The sequence below is a fragment of the Helianthus annuus genome, chromosome 13, assembly GCF_002127325.2.
Source record: "Helianthus annuus cultivar XRQ/B chromosome 13, HanXRQr2.0-SUNRISE, whole genome shotgun sequence".
Lineage (NCBI taxonomy): Eukaryota > Viridiplantae > Streptophyta > Magnoliopsida > Asterales > Asteraceae > Helianthus > Helianthus annuus.
The window spans coordinates 80,185,438-80,191,931 of NC_035445.2; the positions used below are offsets into that span (position 1 = coordinate 80,185,438).

The window sequence follows — 6,494 nt, forward strand, 5'->3', positions numbered from 1 at the left end:
GTCCCCAGCGGAAGAAAAATGGAGGAAAAAACAATCCTCGGTTGGCGAGATCAGAGATGATATCCAATTGTCAGTGTCAAGAAGATTGGAACGATTTATGTGATTATTGGGAGTTAGATTCAACTCAGGTGAGTTTGCTCAATGCTTGAAACCAATTATACAAATTTTATGTTAAAAAACACATGCATACACACATACATACATACATACATACATACATACATACATACATACATACATACATACATACATACATACATACATACATACATACATACATACATACATACATACATACATACATACATACATACATACATACATACATACATACATACATACATACATACATACATACATACATACATACATACATACATACATACATACATACATACATACATACATACATACATACACACACGCACGCACGCATACATACATCCATACAAGGTCCTACATATTGATGCGAATGTTATTAGATCATACATATTTGATTGCACATAACTCACCGACCCATTGTCTTTAATTATATAGAAATATGGTGATCAAATGGAAAGTAATCGTGGAATTAGCACCCTCTTTTTGTTTTTGAACCATTTATGTTAATATCTGGGTTATGGATCAGTATTTACTAGTTCCAACTTCAATGTTTTTTGAACACCTTTATCAGAACTTATGTAATATTATTAGTCTTTGTTATCACAGACAATCGTGAGACTCAAACGCCACCTAACTCTTTTGAAGTCTATTACAAGTTGCATTATAGTGCTAAAAAAAGATGGCAAAATGATGAGGCACACATTGAATATGGAAGTTATTACTTTCGTTGTTAGAAGTTCGTGTTCTTGCTATATAGTTTTGTTATATTTTAATTTTGGGTTATTAGTTTCAGCTTACAATACCTTCATTTTTAAAGAGTTTAGTATTATCTCATCATTGACAATCAATATACTTGTTTCTTTTTATTAAAAGGTTCCATGGTTCTTTTTCTTATGATATCTGTTGGTTTTATAATACTTTTTGAGTTAATTTATTTGATGATAATTTTAAATGGTGCTCGAATGCTAGTAGTATTTGGAGTTTGATTCATGAGATTTTTACTTTTGACATTGTGCCTTGAGACTTTTGATAGTGTTACTAATCTGCTTAATATCTTTATGCTAAATGTTAATTGTTTTCAATTAGTAATCTACTTGAATATATTGATATTTCTTGGTTTATTGCTTTATGCTAGGAGACTATTATTCATCATAAAGAGCAGGCGGTGGAGAAGTTAATTTCTAAAGGGACAACTATAACTACTACCATACATCACGAGCTAGAAAATTAGGCAATTGAAAGCGTATGTGCCAAGGAAAAAAACAACAAAATTTGCATGAAAGGTATGCGTTGGACCTGTTTTTAAAGAAAAAAAAAAGATTTTTGGATGACATAGGAAGCTAGGTCGTCTCAACCACCTTCAAACGAGACCAAATCACTTCAAAATCAGGTTGCTTTACTATAAGAGGAATTGAAACAAAGCATTGGAAAACATGATAAATTGTTAATGTTCATGAGATCAAACTTTCTGGATTTTGAGAGCTCACTATCCGCGCCTATGAATGGTGGAGCAAATGATTTGGATGAGTAACTCGGTGACAATGACAATTTGATCTAGAATGTGAGTTCGTTAAAACTTATTTACTTTTTTTAACAAAAAAGTTTAGACTTTTTTTGTTAGTATTTGATTGATTATTGTTTTGAAGTTTAGGATTAATCTACCAAATATTTTTTATTTATATGTTTAATAATTTTCTTTATTATAGTTTAAAAGTAACATGCTACAATTTCTCAGAATGAAATGATATTCCATTTAAGACTGCTATTAGTCCTAACTACATAACATGTATAAATAGAAACTAATTTTTAGTCATGAAATTAACATATTACGGACGATTATCCATCTCGAAATATATTATTAGTCTCTAAATATATATTAAGGATTGAAAAGGTCCTTAAAAGATACACAAAATTTCAGTCTCTAAAAACATATTCAGGGCTAAATAATAAAATCAAAGATTATTTTTCAATCCCTAAAAAATAAATTAAAGACTAAAATGGTATGTTATCAGAGAATAATTCACAGTTTCCAAAAAACATATTCAGTACTCTGAAAAAGTTCTTAAAAGATACATATTTTCATTCTTTAAAGGACATTCGAGACTAAATAACATGACATCTAAGATTATTTTTCAGACGCTAAAATATATATATTAGAGACTGAAATGGCATGTTATCACAGAGTAATTCTTGGTCTCTACAACGTCTTATTAGAGATTGAAATGTCATGGAACCCAAAGCTAATTAAATGTATTTGGGACAAAATAGAAAAGGTTTAAGTACTGATTTTCATGTCCCTGAAAGGTCTGGTATCGAGGACTGATTTTCAATCACCAACTAAATGTATTCGTCACTGAAATGATGTGGTACGACGACATAGATTAAGGATTGATTTTATGTGTATGGGAGAATGGATGTCAGTCTCTATTGGTGGCAAACAATCGGGACTGAATTTTAGTTACTGATGAAAGTATCTAGGACTAAGTAATTAGGACTGACTCGGAAGTGACAAAATCAATCCCAGATAACTATTAGAGGCTGATTTTTCAATCCTTGATGACAGATTTTTGTCGTGGTATCAAGTATTTGATGGATCTTTATTACTTATTTATTTGTTAAGTACTTAACTACCACAACTCAAACAGACAGTGGCTCTCCCTTATTGGTTAGGGATAGCTCGCGCGTAAAGAAGACTACCCTTTGGAGCTAAATATTCCTTAATTCTTATAGAAGTCTTCTCAAGTGACCATGGGGGCTCTACTTTTCCTTACTGAATTCATTCTATGCGAAAGTCTCGCGGCAAGAGCGCTGCTGTAACCAGTTCTGATCCCAAGCACCTAACCTTTGTTGTGAGGACTTATTCGCCATCGGCCATATGGCGGTGATCTTATCTATACTATATTATAATGCATGAGGTAGGGGCATTTTAAGATACCAAAAAAATAAGAACTTTTCCCCCTCTTTATTTGTTATACCCTAACACGTAATTAGCGAAAGTCGCAGCGGAAGTTCGTGCCATAAAAATTCTTTCATTATAAACCTTACGTCTTACTTGAAAGTTCACTTTTATAATAACTCTTTTATATCGAATACGAAAAACTGACTCAGTTATAGAATAAATCATAGCTTATGTATAACAATTTACATCCTTAGACAACCCCGTACAATCCCTTAAGTGACTCGGTCTTTGATCTTTATTCCTTGATGATCCTCCGTGACCCGCACAACCTGCATTCACCACATACATTCAAAGACATTAGCACACAATGTATAAACAAGATCATTCGTATATACTTCACATCTCGTTCTTTATCAAACTTCAAGCATTTCATCTGCGTATCCATTTCCTGGCGAGGCTTCATGAATGTACCTGCATTACTTATCATTCTCAAGGTACACCATTAATAACGTTAACCCTCAATGTGTCTAAATCATACACATATATGTACTTACATACCCACATACATATACACCTACATACGTACATACACTCATACATACCCTTATACATACCTACATACACAACTACATACTTACATATCCTTCCTACAACTAGGCATACGTACATACACTCGTACATTTCATTAAGCATAACTACATATCCTACTACATACGTACACTTGGAGTTATAAACATACATACGTGTATGCCTACACACATGCTTACATAACTTCTACATACGTATACAAATACATACAAACACACAAACTTGCTTATCTACATATGTACATACTTTAACGAACACGTACTAGATCACGCGTACCTCTTATATATCCATACATTATTAACGTGTGCCTTAGACTTAGCTTTATAGCCCATAAACATCCAAGGAACCTTCAAAATCATGTTTGGAAACTCCGCCGTAGTCCACGGATATCAAACCGAAGCCCACGGTACATATATTAACTTAAATAACAAGATTTCAGCTTTTGGGACTTGGGAAGGCCGTCACCGACGCCCCTAGGGCCGTCGGCGACGGGCCTTGCATTTACCCGTAGCCCAAAAACCCGTAGACAGGTAATTAACCCGTCAGCACAAAAACTGATTTTCTAGAGCCCGTCGGCGACGCCCCCATGCCCGTCGGCGACGCCCTCTAGATTTTGCATTTTTCTGCAGCTCCGTTTCGTCGTCCGTACGCACTAAAACGCGCATAACTTTTGAACCGTTTACCCGTTTAACCTCCCGTTTCTTCCTACATGCTTGTAAATTCACATTCTATCATATGAACTTAAAATCTCATATCCGGATTAAGGAAATTCTTAACTTACACTATCGGCTTATTATTCACTTATGAATTATTCGACCCGTTATGGGTATTTATACATTAAAAGGTCTATAACATACAAAACCCTATACTTCACTTTCATACTAGACAAAGACATTACTCTAATCGAATAGCTCACTTCCAAATGACTTTTAAGGTCGTTTACCCGAAATCCCCACCAAGGGCGTTTTTGTCAACTTTGCCCCATTATTAACAACAAGCACTACCTTGCATAAGCAACCAATCCTACTACCTAGTTACGATTCCTAATCACGCATACCTTGCTCGGATCAAAGCTGAGATCCGTTTAATACTTCATCAATATCATACCATTTGTTCCTATTCGACCTCAATTACCATACCTAGTTAAGTTGCATATAACTTTACATAAATAACTAAGAAGTGATTACGGAATCACTTACCTTGAGCGTCCATTTTCGCATTGGCTTCCTTGTCCCCTCTTGACCCGTTAGTCTTTCGTGCTTGAGTCCACGTCCACATGATCCCTAATGCTTTCATGTTACCGCAATCACATCCTTGTTAGTGTACACGATTTCACATATAATGATCATATCAAAAGCGTAACTCACATTTGACTTTCATGGTCAAGTCTAATAATCATAAAGCATACATCCAAAACCACATCTTTCTAGACTCATGCAATCCATCATGTTAACGCATAAAACACATATTAATTTAGCACCTACCATACGACACTATGTACATTTCGTACTTATGATGCTAAAGTACTTACAACCACATGATCACATAATCATACTCGCATACACATTCGCTTACATATACTTTCACATATCATACACCTTCGCTCTTAATCACCTTGATTCAAGCACATCTAATACAAGGTGAGCATTACACCATTCAAGCACAAGGTACAAGCTCCTAATGCATAAATTTGACCAACATATACTTTCAACCCGAATTCGTATACGAGTTCCATCTAAAGCATATTTTTCAAGTTAGTAAACTACTACTTTTATCACAACCGCTTTCTATACATGCAAACTCACAATTTTCATACAATTTCACTTTCTAGCTTCACCTAGTCATTTTATCAAACACTTGGTGTGCGTACAATCTACTATGCATAGTTTACAACTAGTTCAAGCATAGCCATTAACTTCTAAATTCTAATCACCAAAAGAGTGTTCAAAATCACATTCCATTCTTACAATTCACCCTAAACTAACATCACAAAACCCATTTCAAGCTAGTAACAAATACATCAAACAAGGATTGGACATGGGTAGAACACCCATGTCGCTACTTCATTCAAAATTGTGGGTTTCTTCTTAAATCATCAAATTAGTTGGAATCATACATAATACACGTTTTATATAACGATTCTAACACATAATCACGCTTAATTTCATACCAATTCGTGGATTAATCAATAACCCACTTCATACAAGATGATCAAATCATAAATTGGAACTTACCTTATGATCAATACACTTAGATTAAGTTGTACCTAGCCTCATGCATTCGATTTCTTCTCAAAATCAGGTTCAATTTTTGAGTTCTTGTAAGTAGTTGAAGAACAAGGGTTTCCCCTTGTTCCTGATCATTCTCACGCACACACACACCTTGTGTGTGTTAGATTTTTGTTTTAATAAATTAACTTCCAAGTTTGGCACTCTAAGTCCCTCAAGTTTTAACTTACTATCATATATGCCACAAGTTTCATCATTTAGCTTATCTAATAGGCATTTAACTAGGTTTATTAACTTAGTTATTGTATCTCATTTTATTAAACATGGCAACATGCTAACGAATTTAATAATTCGAATTTTGGGGTGTTACATTATTTATAGAAAGACCCCTAAAATGAGGGTAGTTTGGTCTTTTAAACATTATTTATTTTTTAGCCCCTAAACTTATTACACTTAAATCCCTAAGGTTTTAACAAAATTATAGATAATTAGTTATAATTCACCCCTCCATAACAAACTTATAATTTTTTTTACATATTTTTGACATATCTTATAAACTATGCTGTTTAAAAAAATCCAAAGATAGCATAACGACCTACACCTTTTTATCGACGTATCGGTAGTTGTCTTGTTCAATATAGACGCACGGATGAAAATGTACAAGTCGATTATGCGTT

General features: G+C 33.9%; 1 long non-coding RNA gene across 1 annotated transcript; it reads right to left on the bottom strand.

Moving 5' to 3' along the window:
• Positions 1–3,115: 3,115 nt before the first annotated feature.
• LOC118485658 lies at positions 3,116–6,156 on the bottom strand. Its single transcript, XR_004877313.1, has 3 exons — positions 5,824–6,156; positions 4,789–4,878; positions 3,116–3,330 (listed from the first exon to the last, which is right to left on the bottom strand). It is a non-coding gene; the product is annotated as an uncharacterized LOC118485658 (long non-coding RNA).
• Between the last annotated feature and the right edge of the window lie 338 nt (positions 6,157–6,494).